The following is a 16,614-nucleotide window of genomic DNA, read 5'->3' as shown; positions in this document are numbered from 1 at the left end:
TTGTTCACAGTAGCTGCTGTGCTCAGTGGTGACTGCATTTTGCAAATATGAAATGAAATGAAAAATGAAAACCGCTTATTGTCACGAGTAGGCTTCAATGAAGTTACTGTGAAAAGCCCCTGTGAAATAGACCTGAAATGGTCATTTGGCATCTGATTTGGATAAGCAATGTTTTTGGCAGATACACGGGTGGGTAGATGGCCTCCCCAAGCATTATAATGTGTGCCGCACATATAGTATGGACTGAGTGAGTGAATCCTACTTGCTGCACTGCACCTGACTGTGTTTGATTTTCAGCAAAAGAATAGTACTACTGCAATGATTTGTGATGATTGTCCCTTCAAGGTCAATACCGCAGAGTGGGGTCACTTGGCTTGGGGGACCAATTGGGACTGAGTGGGTAACCCCCCCCCCCCCCCCCCCCCCCCCCCCCCACAGTTAGTTATTGCACATGGAGGAGTCAATGCTGATTTGCATTAATGGTTGACACCTGCTATCTTAGAGAATAGTAGCTGCTCGTTCTAAACTCTGGGCGGGATTCTCCGTCTCTGAGACTAAGTGTTAACGCCGATGAAGAATCCGTGGACCTTTATGTCAGGAAAACCGGCGCCGCACCTCACTCCGCTACCGTTAAGAGGCTAGCACCGGCGCAAGTGGAAAACGGTGTCCAATCCGTCAGGGTCAGGATTGTCACTCGAGAGGCTGAAAAGCTGCAGCCATGTGTTAGCACTCCAAACCCCACACATACTCATCCCAGCCAACAAGATGGCAGCATGAAGAGCAGCTCTCCGGTTCACGGATAGAACTGGAGACCCTGCTGGATGCTGTGGAGGAGAGACGGGCCACCCTGTTTCCCCCGGGCGGAAAGGAGGCTGCCACCCTCTGTCATACACCGGGCCTAAGTGCAGGTGGCAGAAGCCATGAGCACTGTGGGCCCCACCACTATGACCAGACAGCAGTGCAGGAAGAAGCTGCACAACCTGCTCAGGATGGCCAGTGTGAATAGGCAACACCGTGCTCTTGGCATCAACCCTCATCCCACACACCCTCCACCCCTCCACCCCTCACCGGCGGGCGATCAAACCCCACCCGCTGGCAGTGTGCATGCTCTCCACACTGCACTGCATGTCAGCACCCATGCCGCCCACCTTGGCAGGGTGCCAAAGGCCACCAGCTGCCCACCCCCTGTGTTGCCCGTGTCCAGCTGCCTAACACTATGAACTTTTTGTTCCACCCCCCACAGCATCCCAAACCACTCACTCACTCCCTCACCTCTCCCACACCACCCCACACCTCCCACACCCCACCCAACACCTGCCCTATGCCATCCACACAGGGCCGCCCCCCCCCCCCCCCCACCCCCCCCCCCCCCACCAATTCACTTCTCCCTCCACCTCAACCTGCGATCCAATCATGTGTCATGTCTTGTGTCTTGCATGATCACCTACTGATGAGGTGAGCCTTCCTGGTGTTCCACGCTCCCAACCCCAAGCAGATTCCAGCAATGAGGAGGCAACAGACAGTGTTGCAAGCCCCAAATGCCAGCCCGAGACATCTCGGCACACCAGTCCGGGGTTGACACTGACCATCTGGTGTCCCCCACCCCCAGCCAGTGCCACGGCCTCAGCCCCCCCATGTGCCAGCCAGCGATGAGGACAGCAGCATGGGTGGGAGCCCTCAATGTGAGACCCAAGACACCCCGGAGCATGAGTCTGTGGATGACACAGATTTGTCTCCAACACCCTCCTCCACACCTCGGTTGGGCACTTTAGTGAAGATGGCACCAGGGCACTACCTGCTCTGGTACATCAGGATCCCCCGAGGGAGTGGATGGTTTGGGTGGCCCGACCCTAAGGGTTCTCTCAGGTCTAGATGGGCCTCGGACTTCTGGAAAGGGTGGCTCCGTTGAGCCAGGGACTACATAAGGGGTTGTCAGCAAGCATCCAGCGCCTGTAGGTGCAATTGGAGGAGTCCAACCGCATGCATGGACAGGAGGTAGTACTGACAATGCATGCCACGCAGGCCAACACTGCAAGTGTGGAGAACACGATGGGGCCTTGGGGGTGAAGGTATCAGCCACGGGCAGGATGTCCAACGTCTGGGGCACCCTGTGGGGGTGGTGGGCGAGGCACAGGACAGGGTTGCCCTTTCACAGGCAGCCTATACTAGGGCCACCTGGACATTGCAGCGGCACTCCCGAGCTTGGCCCAGACACAATGGGTTATGGCTGAGGGTGCCGCTCTCATTGTCCAGATGCTGGCTGACCTGCGCCAGTCCTGGAGGGACATGGCACTGTCCCAGAGGGAGCTGGCTCAGTCCCGGTGCTCCATGGCCGTAAGCATGAAGACTCTGTTCGCGACGAGAGCAGGCATCCTGGATTGGCAGTGCCAGGTCGCACCCCTGTGCCATGAAGTAGCCCGGGGGCCATCGAGCACCCCAAGGGAGAAGGAGGCAATGGGTCCGTGCCAGTGCCTCCTATGTGCCGAAACACCACAGAACCTCAGACTACCCCTCCTCCTCCCTCCCTCCAGGCCCCCTCACCCCTCTGTTCCTGGCGCAGCTGATGGGCAGCAGGCAAAAGAGGGTGGCACCATGCCGCTTGGGACATTTTGTTCCAGGGAACAGCTGCCAAAGGGGACCCATATCACAGGGCAGGATTCACAGTAGGCCACCTACACCCCTGTTGTCCCACCTGAGGATCCACCTAGACATAGTGTTAGGGCCCATAAGGCCAGAAAGTTAGACACCAGTGAAGTAGGCACAGGTGCAGAATATAGGATAGTGTTAGGGACTAGGGCACAACCTTTATAGTGATGTTCAAATATTGTTTTCAAAATGTGGTTGTCACTACTAGCTGTATTATACGTATTACGGTAAGGCATGTATAATAGAGGTACATGGGTAAATCCCTGCCTGCTGGCTCCGCCCAGTAGGCGGCGTATAAATGTGTGTGTTCGCCGGTGCTGCAGCCATTCTGGTAGCAGCTACAGGAGGCACAACATCTTTGCTCAATAAAGCCTCGATTATTCCACTACTCTTGACTTTGTAGTAATTGATAGTGCATCAATTTATTGAGCAAAGATTTTTAAAACAATGGAGCTACGCATCAAGCCTGATAGCCTGCAGCTGAGCGCTCAAGCAGCCAATGCTATGTCCGCTTTTGACCACTGGCTAGTCTGCTTCGAAAGCTGCCTCCGAACATCCGCTGGGGAGCCCTCGGATACCCAGAAGCTTCAAGTCCTCTATTCACGGGTGAGCCCTGACATTTTTCCTATCATCCGGAATGCACCGACTTACTCTGAGCAATGGAGCTCCTGAAGGGACATTACGGTCGGCCAGTCAACCAACTATACGTCACACACCTCCTGTCCACAAGACAGCAACACCCCAGTGAGTCCCTGGACGATTACTGGCATGCTCTTCACATCCTGGGGAGGAACTGTGACTGCCAGGCAGTTTCGGCAGTCCAGCACACAGAACGTTTAAATGAGACGCCTTTGTTACGGGCATGGGGTCTGCGTACGTCCACCAATGCCTATTGGAAGGGGGTACGCTTGATGTTGTGGGAACTAGACAGCTGACCAACTCAATAACAGTGGCCTCCCGTAATGTCCAGTCATATGTGCCCGACCGCACGGCACCCTCCTGGGCATCGTGGGCCCCACCAGCTGCCGACTCCAGCTCACCGCAGGCCTGCGCCGCACGGCAGCCAGCCAACCCCGGGGAGGCCCAAATGCTATTTTTGCGGGCAGAACAAATACCCCCGGCAGTGCTGCCCAGCGCGGAGCGTAACCTGCAACGGATGCGGAAAGAAAGGACACTTTGTTTCTGTTTGCCAGGCCCGGTCAGTGACCGCTGTTTCCAGGCCCAGTGACTCTGCACCCCCGACGTGCGACCCAGGGGCGCCACCATTTTCCTCCTCGCAAGCCACGTGTGGCCTGTGGGCGCCACCATCTTTAATGCCACCTGCAATGTGCGCCCCATGGGCGCCCCAAACGTCGGCGCAATTTTGGACAGCGCCTCAGGACCCATGCTCATCTGGAAGCTCGTCTGGCCATTCATCGCCCGGCGCTACATCCACCACCGCTGGCCAGCCCGGGGCCTCCCAGCATCTGCTGCAGCTCGCCTCGATCACCCTGGACCAGTCCCAGCCCAGCAACCTCGCGACCGCAACGACAACGGTGAAAATTGATGGGCACAAGGCTTTCTGCCTTTTTGACTCCGGGAGCACAGGCAGCTTCATCCACCCCACTACGGTAAGGCGCTGCTCCCTCGTGGTACACCCTGTTACCCAGAAAATCTCGCTGGCCTCCAGATTCCATTCCGTGGAAATCTGGGGGTACTGCATTGCGACCCTCACTGTCCAAGGCGTAGAGTTCAGCAACTTCCAGCTCTACGTCCTCCCCCCACCTCTGCGCTGCCCTGTTACTTGGCCTGGACTTCCAGAGCCACCTCCAAAGCTTAACCTTAAAATTCGGCAGACCACTACCCTCCCCTCACCGTATGCGGCCTCACGACCCTTAAAATCGATCCACCTTCCTTGTTTGCGAATATCACCCCGGATTACAAACCCATCGCCACCAGGAGCAGATGGTACAGTGCCCAGGACAGGACCTTCATCAGGTTGGAGGTCTAACGGCTTCTGCGGGACGGGGTCATTGAGGCCAACAACAGCCCCTGGAGAGCCCAAGTGGTAGAAGTAAATACTGGGGAGAAGCACAGGATAGTCATTGACTACAGTCAGACCATTAATCGGTATACGCAGCTCGACACGTACCCCCTCCCATGCATATCTGACATGGTTAGTCAGATTGCGCAGTATCGGGTCTTTTCCACAGTGGACCTGAAGTCAGCCTACCACCAGCTCCCCATCCGCCCGGAGGACCGCCAATACACTGCGTTCGAAGCAGATGACCACCTCTATCACCTCCTTAGGGTCCCCTTCAGCATCACTAATGGGGTCTCGGTCTTCCAACGTGAGATGGACCGAATGGTTGACCGGTACGGACTGCGGACCACCTTCCCTTACCTAAACAGTGTCATGATCTGCTGCCACGATCAGCAGGACCACGACGCTAACCTCTTAAAATTTCTCCAGACCGCCAAACTCCTTAATCTCACGTACAATAAGGAGAAATGCGTGTTCCGCACCAACCGCTTTGCCATCATTGGCCATGTCGTGGAAAATGGAGTTCTAGGGCCCGACCCGACCGCATGCGCCCCCTTCCCCTCCCTCACTGCCCCAAGGCCCTGAAACAATGCCTGGGGTTTTTCTCCTACTATGCCCAGTGGGTCCCTAACTATGTGGACAAGGCCCACCTACACATTCAGTCCACAGTTTTTCCCCTGACGGCTGAGGCCCGCTAGGCCTTCAACCGCATCAAGGCAGACATCGCAAAGGCCACGATGCACGCGGTCGACGAGTCTCTCCCCTTCCAGGTTGAGAACAACACATCGGACGTAGCTCTGGCCACCACCCTCAACCAGGCTGGCAGGACCGTGGTCTTCTTTTCCCGCACACTCCATGCCTCTGAAATTTGGCACTCCCCTGTCGAAAAGGAGCCCCAAGCCATTGTGGAAGCTGTGCGGCATTGGAGGCATTACCTGGCCGGCAGGCGATTCACTCTCCTCACTGACCAATGGTCGGTTGCCTTCATGTTCAATAATACATAGCAGGGCAAGATCAAAAATGATAAGGTCTTGAGGTGGAGGATCGAGCTCATAAGTGCATAAGTGGACCGACTCCAGGCTCTCCACGATGGCCTCTGCCACCCAGGGGTCACCCGGCTCTTCCATTTCATCAAGGCCCGCGACCTGCCCTACTCCATTGAGGAGGTCAGGACTGTCACCAGAGACTGCCAGGTCTGCGCGGAGTACAAGCCGCACTTCTACTGGCCAGATCGAGCGCACCTGGTGAAGGCCTCCCCTCCCCTTTGAGTGCCTCAGCATGGACTTCAAAGGGCCTCTCCCCTCCACCGACTGCAATACGTACTTTCTGAACATGGTCGATGAGTACTCATGGTTCACTTTCGCTATCCCATGCCCCGATATGACTTCTGCCACGGTCATTAAAACCCTCCACAGTGTCTTCACCCTGTTCGGTTTCCCCACCTACGTCCACAGCGATCAGGGATCCTCCTTTTTGAGTAATGAACTGTGTCAGTTCCTGCTCAGCAAGGGCATTGCCTCGAGCTGGATGACCAGCTACAACCCCCAGGGAAACGGGCAGGTATAGAGGGAGAACGGGACGGTCTGGAAGGCCGTCCTGCTGGCCCTGCGGCCTAAAAATCTCCCAGTCTCCATGCGATCGCTCCTCTGCACCGCGACTAATGAAACCCCCCATGGACGTCTCTTTGCCTTCCCCAGGAAGTCCACCTCCAGGGTCTCGCTCCCAACATGGCTGACAGTTCCTGGACCCGTCCTTCGCAAGCATGTGCGGACCCATATGTCGGACCCTTTGGTCGAAAGGGTCCACCTCCTACACGCGAACCCACAGTACGCCTACGTGGCGCACCCAGGCGGGCGCCAGGACACAGTCTCCCTCCGGTTGCCTCATTCACCCCTGCACCACTCGCCCTCCCCCCAGCGAAATTTACCGCAGCACCCGCCCCAGGAGGATCTGTCCTCCGACTGGTTCCACTCAGGGGTCACGAAGACGAGGACAACACGCTCCCGGAGTCACAGGTGACCAAGTCGGCACCCACATCACCACCAGGACTGAGGCGATCGCAGAGGAGGGTCAAGGCCCCCGACAGACTGAACTTGTAAATATTTTTTTCCACCACTCTCACCGGACCCTTTTCTAACAGGGGGTGAATGTGGTAGTCACCACTAGCTGTATTATATGTATTACGGTAAGACACGTATACTAGAGGTACATGGGTAAATCCCTGCCTGCTGGCTCCGCCCAGTAGGCGGCGTATAAATGTGTGTGCTCGCTGGTGCTGCAGCCATTCCGGTAGCAGCTACAGGAGGCACAACATCTTTGCTCAATAAAGCCTCGATTATTCCACTACCCTTGACTTTGTGGTAATTGATAGTGCATCACATAAGTTTCAACCTGCCTCGGTGCTCTGTCAGAAGGGTGGGAGGGATGGGCTGGGCTGGGCTGGGCTGGCTGCAGAGGGGGTGGGGGGACGGTGAGGAGAACATGGGTGGATGGTGGAGGTGGTCATGGGCTACTCATCTTTCTGGAATCCCACCCCTCCCCCTCCCTTTTGACCCCGCACCCCGTCCTCACCCTCGCCACCCCAATGGTCGGTGGAACCGTGTGTCGGAATGGCCAGCTCGCATGCAGGAATCACCCATGCGGGCAGTGGAAATTTGCTACCGAGGGCAGGAGTCAACGATGTGGAGCACCTGAGCTCATCGCAGAGCGGGCCGTCATCATCCTCCACCCCATGGACCAGACCCGCTGTTTCTGCCAACCCAGGGGCCGCACCCCGTATTGCGGCAGATAGGTAGCACGGCCGGGGTTGTGCGAGGTGTGGGGTGGGTGTTCGGTTGGGGTGAGGGTGGATGGAATGTTGGTGCCATCAGCCAAGGCCCCTAGTCGCTAAACCTGGAGGCGATTAGACCGTCCGTGCACGGCGGCCCTGATGCATACATGTGGCCACCTGTGCCTGATCAGGCCCCTTGCCCTCCTCTTCACCCTGCTCGTCGGACCTGGCATTCATCCCCCTCCTCCAGTACGTTGCACCTCTGCTGTGCGATGTTTTGGAGGATGCGGCAAGCCACCACGATGTGGGAGACCTTCTTAGCGCTATGCTGGAGGGCCACTCCAGAGCGATCCAGGCATCTGAACCACAATACATACCTGGTCACTGCATGGGCATTAGTGTAGCGGGTCTCCGCACCAATCTGTGGCCTCTAGCTGGGTGTCACCAGCCACGACTGCAGCGGATAACTCCTGTCACCCAGTGCCAATCCCTCACCCAGTAGTGCGCCTCAAAAGTGTCGGGAACTGTCGAGTGTGCCAGGACGAAGGCGTCGTGCACGCTGCCTGGATATCGGGCGCAGACGTGCATGATGTGCAGCTCATGGTTACACACCATGGTTTGTGAAAATTGGCCCGTCATGGACCAGGGCTCGTTGGGGGACATGCACCCTGTCGACCATCCATGGACCTGGGCATCCCAGCGATGGCGGAGAACCCCGGTGCCAGGGAAACCTTCCCAGCTCGGTCCACATTGAATTTGATATAATGTGTCGAGCTGGCATACATGGCCTCCATGTAGGCACGGATGTACGTGTGCACCGAGGTCTGCGAGATCCTAGACAGGTCCCCACTCGGCACCCGGAAGGACTCAGTGGCGGAAAGGGTGAGGGCGACCATCACCTTGATGGCCATTAAGAGCAGGCGTCTTCCACCCTTATACCCATGGTTCTAGGTGCGCTATGATCCTGCAGGAATGCTGTACAGTTCCCCCTGCTCAGCCGGAGTCTTCGACAGGTCATCAAATGGCAGACGCTGCAGGTACACACAAGGCCTGATGAGGTGCCTCCTTCCCACCTCCTCCTCAGCGCGTTGGGCGGCCAGCTCTCCGTACTCACCAGCTGGCTCCTGTTCCTTTGGGGCAGGCTCTGCCGTTGCAGGGTCCTTCCTGAGCAGACGTGCATGATGTGCGCCCGATAACCAGGTCCATGGGCTAGACGGTGCCCCCGGCCTGCACTGCAGCCCCTGTCCCTGAATGTCCCCCACACCCTCCCCATCCACACACAGACCCCCTGGCACTATGCCCTCCACCCTGCACGACTGGCCCCGGTACCCATCCCTGCTGGCAGGGATACCGGTGGCTGGCACTACCCATGCCAGTAGTACGTTTTGCGGCCCCAGTCCCGCACCCTCTTGTGCGGGCTACTGTGGGCGTCCTCCTTGGTTGGGCTACATGATGCCCCATCGGCAAGATGCTTCCAGTGAGCCTGGTAGGGTTGGGAGGGTTAGGGCTGTGTCACTCTGCACAACCAGAAGCCACAATGGGTGGTAAGTGGGATGGCCAGCAGCCTTGTAGGCAGTGACAATAATGGTCGGAGCCTGGACACCATAGTCCCTGGGGAGTGCCGACCCCCGCCCCCCCGAACCCCACCCCGAAACCCCCCACCCCCCCCACCCTCCACCGCAGGTCAGGCAGCCCACGGTTGCGCCTCTGCTGGGAACATGTCCCACCACCTCTCTCTCCCTCAGCAGCCACGCCGCCTGTTACCCGATTTTAAAACCACAAGTGAACTTTGCCATCGGTAGTTCCTCCTGGCTCAGGCAGAGCATTGCAGAAGCTCTGAAAATACCGGTTGGGCCTGTTCATGACATGCCAATGCCGATTACTCTACGTGCGAAGTAAAATACATTGATGCCGCTGTTGAGGTAATGGAGCATGGCATTCCGTCAGGTGCCCGGTGCCAGCCACAAGTTTCCCTCACCCGCAATTCTCCAGCCATTCGCGTTTTGTGATTCCGGCGTCAATGGACAGAGTGTCCCGCCTGAGAAATCCAACTTGCCAAAGTTAATTTCAGAAGGACTGGAACAATGGTGAGGGAGAGGAATAAATCTGACAATGAATGCACTTTTATCTCATACATGGTAATATTGGTGTTGACAAAATCTCTGTACACATTTTAAAATTTATGAATAATGCTGGCTTATTATATTATTTTTCTTACATTGGTTTATCATTTTATCCGCATGCACCCAGGGATTTCTGATGTTTTGCTGACAATTGCTTTCCATTTGTCAGTGAAGACAACACTATTGCAGATGTCATTTGTACATAAAAAGCTCGCAATCCTCCTTTTGTCTTTGTCAGCTTCTGCAATGCTCTTCCTCCTGTCATTAAACCATCTCAAACATGACCTGAATTGCAACAAGAAAACTTTCTCATGACTGAGGGAAGTCCCAGCCGAGGGGCTTGTGATTTTGAAGAGCGATTTCAAGTAGAGATGATTGATGATATGTGACGGATTGAAGCCAAAATAGCATTTCTGGCTGAAAGCGAGTGAATTTTGATGGGGTTTGGTTAGCCAATGAACCCGATTGATTTATTTAATCAACCACATGTACGTTTGTGGTTATTACCCTTTCCCAAAGGTGATGAATTTTGTTCTGAACCATCTAATGTACTGCAATGGTTTTGAAATTTCAGTGGGGCAGCCCATTCAAAATATTTGGGCGGCACGGTAGTACAGTGATTAGCACTGTTGCTTCATAGCACCTACGTTCGATTGAGTCACTGTGTAGAATCTTCACATTCTCCATGTGTCTGCTTGGGTTTCCTTTGTGTGCTCCGGTTTCCTCTCACAGTCCAAAGATGTGTAGATTAGGTGGATTGGCCATTCTAAATTGACCCCAGTGTCCTAAAAGGTTAGATAGGGTTACTGGGTATATGGGGAGAGGGTGGAGGTGTGGGCTTAAGTGGGGTGCTTTTTCCAAGGGCCAGAGCAGACTCGATAGGCCGATTGACCTCCTTGTGCACTGTAAATTCTTTGAATTTATTATTTACAAACTCTGGGGTGCAGTAGGAAGGGGATAGCAATTATTGCTGCCTTCCAGGGGCCCACTGTTCAATTTCCCAACAGTGTTATCCTTGTAGAACACATTTACTAATTACAGTCAGAAAGCAAGATAATTTCAGTAAGCAATGACTACAGAAAATGAACCAAGCACCTCATGCTCATGCCGATTTCCTGGGATCTGATTATGATTTTGGACCAATGAGCTCAGATTGGAACCCATGTTATTAACCCCTTCCTAACCTGCGCCAACTCAGAAGAGAAGGGCAGCAGATGCATGGGAAGACCACCTCCTGCAAGCTCCCTTCCAAGTCATACTCCATCCTTACTTGGAACTGTATCACCATTCCTTCACTGTCACTGGGTCAAAATCCTGGAGCTCCCTCTGTAACAGCACGATGGATGCCCCGACACCACATGGACTGTAACAGCACGATGGATGCCCCGACACCACATGGACTGTAACAGCACGATGGAAGCCCCGACATCACATGGACTGTAACAGCACGATGGATGCCCCGACACCACATGGACTGTAACAGCACGATGGATGCCCCGACACCACATGGACTGTAACAGCACGATGGAAGCCCCGACATCACATGGACTGTAACAGCACGATGGAAGCCCCGACATCACATGGACTGTAACAGCACGATGGAAACCCCGACACCACATGGACTGTAACAGCACGATGGAAACCCCGACACCACATGGACTGTAACAGCACGATGGAAACCCCGACACCACATGGACTGTAACAGCACGATGGAAACCCCGACACCACATGGACTGTAACAGCACGATGGAAACCCCGACACCACATGGACTGTAACAGCACGATGGAAACCCCGACACCACATGGACTGTAACAGCACGATGGAAACCCCGACACCACATGGACTGTAACAGCACGATGGAAACCCCGACACCACATGGACTGTAACAGCACGATGGAAACCCCGACACCACATGGACTGTAACAGCACGATGGAAACCCCGACACCACATGGACTGTAACAGCACGATGGAAACCCCGACACCACATGGACTGTAACAGCACGATGGAAGCCCCGACACCACATGGACTGTAACAGCACGATGGAAGCCCCGACACCACATGGACTGTAACAGCACGATGGATGCCCCGACACCACATGGACTGTAACAGCACGATGGATGCCCCGACACCACATGGACTGTAACAGCACGATGGAAACCCCGACACCACATGGACTGTAACAGCACGATGGAAGCCCCGACACCACATGGACTGTAACAGCACGATGGATGCCTCGACACCACATGGACTGTAACAGCACGATGGATGCCCCGACACCACATGGACTGTAACAGCACGATGGATGCCCCGACACCACATGGACTGTAACAGCACGATGGAAGCCCCGACACCACATGGACTGTAACAGCACGATGGATGCCCCGACACCACATGGACTGTAACAGCACGATGGAAACCCCGACACCACATGGACTGTAACAGCACGATGGAAGCCCCGACACCACATGGACTGTAACAGCACGATGGAAGCCCCGACACCACATGGACTGTAACAGCACGATGGATGCCCCGACACCACATGGACTGTAACAGCACGATGGAAGCCCCGACACCACATGGACTGTAACAGCACGATGGATGCCCCGACACCACATGGACTGTAACAGCACGATGGAAACCCCGACACCACATGGACTGTAACAGCACGATGGATGCCCCGACACCACATGGACTGTAACAGCACGATGGATGCCCCGACACCACATGGACTGTAACAGCACGATGGATGCCCCGACACCACATGGACTGTAACAGCACGATGGATGCCCCGACACCACATGGACTGTAACAGCACGATGGAAGCCCCGACACCACATGGACTGTAACAGCACGATGGATGCCCCGACACCACATGGACTGTAACAGCACGATGGAAACCCCGACATCACATGGACTGTAACAGCACGATGGAAACCCCGACACCACATGTACTGCAGTATTTTAAGAAGGTGGCTCTTCACCATCTTCTCAAGGGAAGTTAAGGATGGGTAATAAATGCTGGCCTATCCAGTGACACCCACATCCTATGAACTAATAAATATTTTTTAAAATTGCTGTGCCCTGTAACGCTTAACTCATCGAATCATAGAATAGAATCCTTGCAAGGCAGAAGGAGCCATTTGGCCCATCGAATCTGCACCAACCCTCTAAAAGAGCACCCTACCTAGGCCCACGCCCCCACCTGAATTCCATAACCCCACATAACGTTTTGGACACTGTTGGGCAATTTAGCATGTCCAAAATTCACATTAAAGTAATAAGGTTACTTGACCATCGTAATAACATGATCGGACATAATCTACTATATTGAAGACTGGAACATTATTTTACACAACTGAACATTTTGCCAGTGCTAATTCCGCTGCCCTTAATTTGGGCAATTCTTTCATCTCTTTTTTACACCTTATTGTTAATGTTACTCTCCACCACCAATTCAAACTATTTTCTCGCCTGATCTTTTGGGCCTCAGTGCTCACCTTCCTCTCCTCCTTCAAGCCCCTTCTCTGGTTTCAGCCCTGTGGGCTTTGAATGGAAAAGCTTTTCTCTTTTGATATCTATGCTTTCTTTGGGTGAGAATCAGTTTGAAAGGCAGACCACCTAATCCATCAAACGGTCAAAATTCCAAAGATTGATGTGATATTATTGGGTCAGTTTGAGGTGAAAATTGTATCTGTGGCGAAATTGCTGCTATCAGTCGCTCAATGTTGGTACACAGATGACGCCTGCGTTTGCACGCACTCCGAGGATGAGATACAAACCATTCGCCGAGGCTTATGATAGAATGGGCCTCAGATTAAATGTCCAGAAAATAAAGGTTCTCTACTTGCTAGATCCTGCCACACAAAACTGACCCTCAACCATCAAGATCCACGGTGAGCCCTGTACAATGTAGATCGTTTCCCACACCTTGGGAGCCTTCTCTCTCTGTGCGAACAGACATCGACGATGAAATCTAGCATTGCCTCCAGTGCACCAGTGCAGTCTTCGGACGCCCGAGGAACCAAGCTCATGGCCTTCAGAGCAGCTGTGAATTCCACTCTCCCATATGCACCAGGAACATGGACAACGTACAGCAGAGACCTTAAATCCCTCTAGAGATATCAACAACGTTGCCTCTGAAAAATACACTGGCAGGATAGGCGCACCAACCCACCTCATCAAACACCACCTGCCAAACCTGTTGCCGAGTCTATGGATCCAGGATTGGACTATTTAGCCATCGCAGAACCCGGAGTGGGAGCAAGTCATCCTCGACTCTTTGGGACTCCCCAAGAAGAAGAAATTGGTCAGGATCCACAGCGATGGTTTTGTTGATAGGCTTTCAATTGCTGATGTTCCTGACTCTTGAATAAACGGATTGGGAGTGAAATTCAATGTACCACATCTGGCATCCAGTCTACCTCCTATCCAACGATCAATTCCAATGTGTTAAATTGGTTTAATATCAGGTGAGATATATAGCATGGCAAAATTCACCCCCATCGACTAAGTAAAAAGACTATGAATTAATCAGTTGAGAATCCTTCTCTGCAATAAATGTTATGGAGTGAGTTAGAGCAGAATCTACTTCAGAGATGAACAAGACTCTACGTTTGTTGAAGCAAAATACAAATGTCAAATCGAGCAGCTTTGACCTTTTTAATGGGCCTTGCACATTGCATTATTATAGTTGACCTTGCAGCGATAGTTATTTAAAAAGTTATAAAGCTCCAGTTGTGATATGGAGTCATTTATAGATCAGATTGCCAGAAGTAACCCTGAGGCAATTAAGGGAGCAGTGTTTTGCATTGTTTCTGTGTGAAGAAGTGAGATTCATAAGAGTAGAGAGCAGTATGAACAATGTTCAGATCGAAGCATAAGTGCTTAATTCAAAGCATACTCCAGCAGTGACTTAAATAGCTGAACCTTCTTTAAGTATAAGAAATACAGTGTGACAGTTCTAGGACAAGCAAGGTGTTGGTTAGAGGAACCGTAACGAAGAAGATAGCTAAATCGGAAAAGAAAAACAGCTCATCAAGGATGGTCTTGGAGCACAGAACCATGGCAGCACAGGGGGAGCGTGAACTACTTGAACCTAGGCTTTTCACAGTAACTTCATTTGAAGCCTACTTGTGACAATAAGCGATTTTCATTTCATTTCATTTCAGCTCATGAATCTGTAACCCTGAACTGAATGATGTGTTAAGTTGAACATTACTAGTGCTGCGGTATTGTAATTCTGAAACCAAGTTAATGTGTTGTTTATGATGACCACATTGACAATCATGGTTTCTGTATCTTTGTGAACACGTTAGAATTAAGTAGCAGTTGAAGTAGCCGTTGGTGGTATTTTGTAGAATGGTGCGCTGGCTTCCTGCTGTTAGCTGAACAGAGGTTGGATATTTCATTTAATATGCCGGGAAGTTCATAACAGAATTAAGCATTATAGTATAGTCCTAGAAATATTTATTTGCATCCATTTTCCTACCTCAACCAATAAAATAATTTTCAGTCCCTACAACTCAGCAACCCCAATAACAACCTCTTTCAAGAGAGCTGTGAGAGAGTCATTTGAAGAGTTGGTTTGAATACATTTTTGTTATTTGAGTTCACCTGGGGGTCAAGAGGGAGAAAACCATTTTGTGCATCTGATATCATGTAGTTTCAACTACATGTGCCTCACACCACTTCCCAGTAGACTCTTCTTCCAAGCATGACCCCTTCAAGGTGACCAGCTTGGGACCAGTCGTGCAGGAGCACGCAAACCCTGGCTAATAGAGAGAAAACACAGGGCCCTGGGAGCACGGGCCCGTGCAGTATGGAACCCGGAGCTTAGTTTTTGGGATCAAAGCCTCAGCATCCAAAAGAAATTTCCTGACTGAAACTAAAATCACACATTTGACAAAGTGATGCAGATAGCTCAGGCAATGGATTGCGCTGATAAAGATGCAGCTTAGCTCCAAATCATGCCAGAAGGGGAAATCTATCAATTATGGGGCAGTATGGCCATGAGACAGGAAATTAGGGCACCAGACACGCTCTTCGGGACCGGATTGAAGCTAGAGAGCGGTGAAAAGAATGTGTCTACCTCAAGACAGGGGTGGATTGTTTTCTGTGTGGGGGAGATGATTCCCCCGGACGCTTGCCATTGTCGTGAGTTTGTGAGTTTCCTGGGAATGGTGAACGACTATGGCAGGTTCATTCCAGACCTGGTCAATTCACTGGCATCACTACACGAGTTACTGAGGAAACACCAATATTGGCAGTGGAAGGAGCAGCACCAGGAAGCTTTCCACTGAGTGAACCAAGCTCTGCAATCTTTAAACTCTTAGTTCATTTCGCCCCAGGGAAACAAATTGTTCTCACATGCAACATGTCACCATGCGGGATAGGAGACGTTCTATCCCATAAGATGGAGGATGGAACAGAACAGCCTTTGCTTCAAGGAGTCTCTCAGAATCTGAGCGAAATTACCCAAATAGTGAAGGAGGGAAGGACCATCATCTGTGTTGTGACAAAATTTTAGCAATATGTTTGTCGATGGCGATTCGTCATAATAACCGATCATAAGCTGCCAAAGGGTCTTTTGAGGGAGGACAAGCCAATATCTCCAATTGCCTCCGCCAGGATGCCGTTGGGCCTTTCTGCTAGCGGCCCACAACTACACCTTCCAGCACAGGTCTGGCACTCAAATCTTAAATGTGGGCGCATTGAGTCAACTCCCCTTGCCAAAGCAGGTGGCGCCACCAGCAATACCCCAAGAAATCATCTTGCCACAGAACCCTTGGACACATTGCTGATGTCATCAGGACATATGGAATAGGACTCACCAGATCCGGTATTATCCAAGGTGAAATGGATGATGCAAACAGGTTGGCAAGTCTGAAATGTGGAGGCCCTACTGAACCGCGGGTATGAACCGAGGGGCTGTTTAGCACAGGGCTAAATTGCTGGCTTTGAAAGCAGACCAAGCAGGCCAGGCACGGTTCGATTCCCGTAACAGCCTCCCCGAACAGGCGCCGGAATTTGGCGACTAGGGGCTTTTCACA

General features: G+C 52.6%; 1 protein-coding gene across 2 annotated transcripts in view; it reads left to right on the top strand.

The window, feature by feature from the left end:
* The window catches only part of LOC119973148 (metabotropic glutamate receptor 7-like), a 967,737-nt gene that overhangs the window by 513,204 nt on the left and 437,919 nt on the right, over positions 1-16,614 (top strand). The gene's annotated exons all lie outside the window — the stretch shown is intronic.

Source organism: Scyliorhinus canicula, chromosome 11 (assembly GCF_902713615.1).
Source record: "Scyliorhinus canicula chromosome 11, sScyCan1.1, whole genome shotgun sequence".
Taxonomy (NCBI): Eukaryota; Metazoa; Chordata; class Chondrichthyes; order Carcharhiniformes; family Scyliorhinidae; genus Scyliorhinus; species Scyliorhinus canicula.
This window is presented reverse-complemented; position numbering and strand designations above follow the sequence as displayed.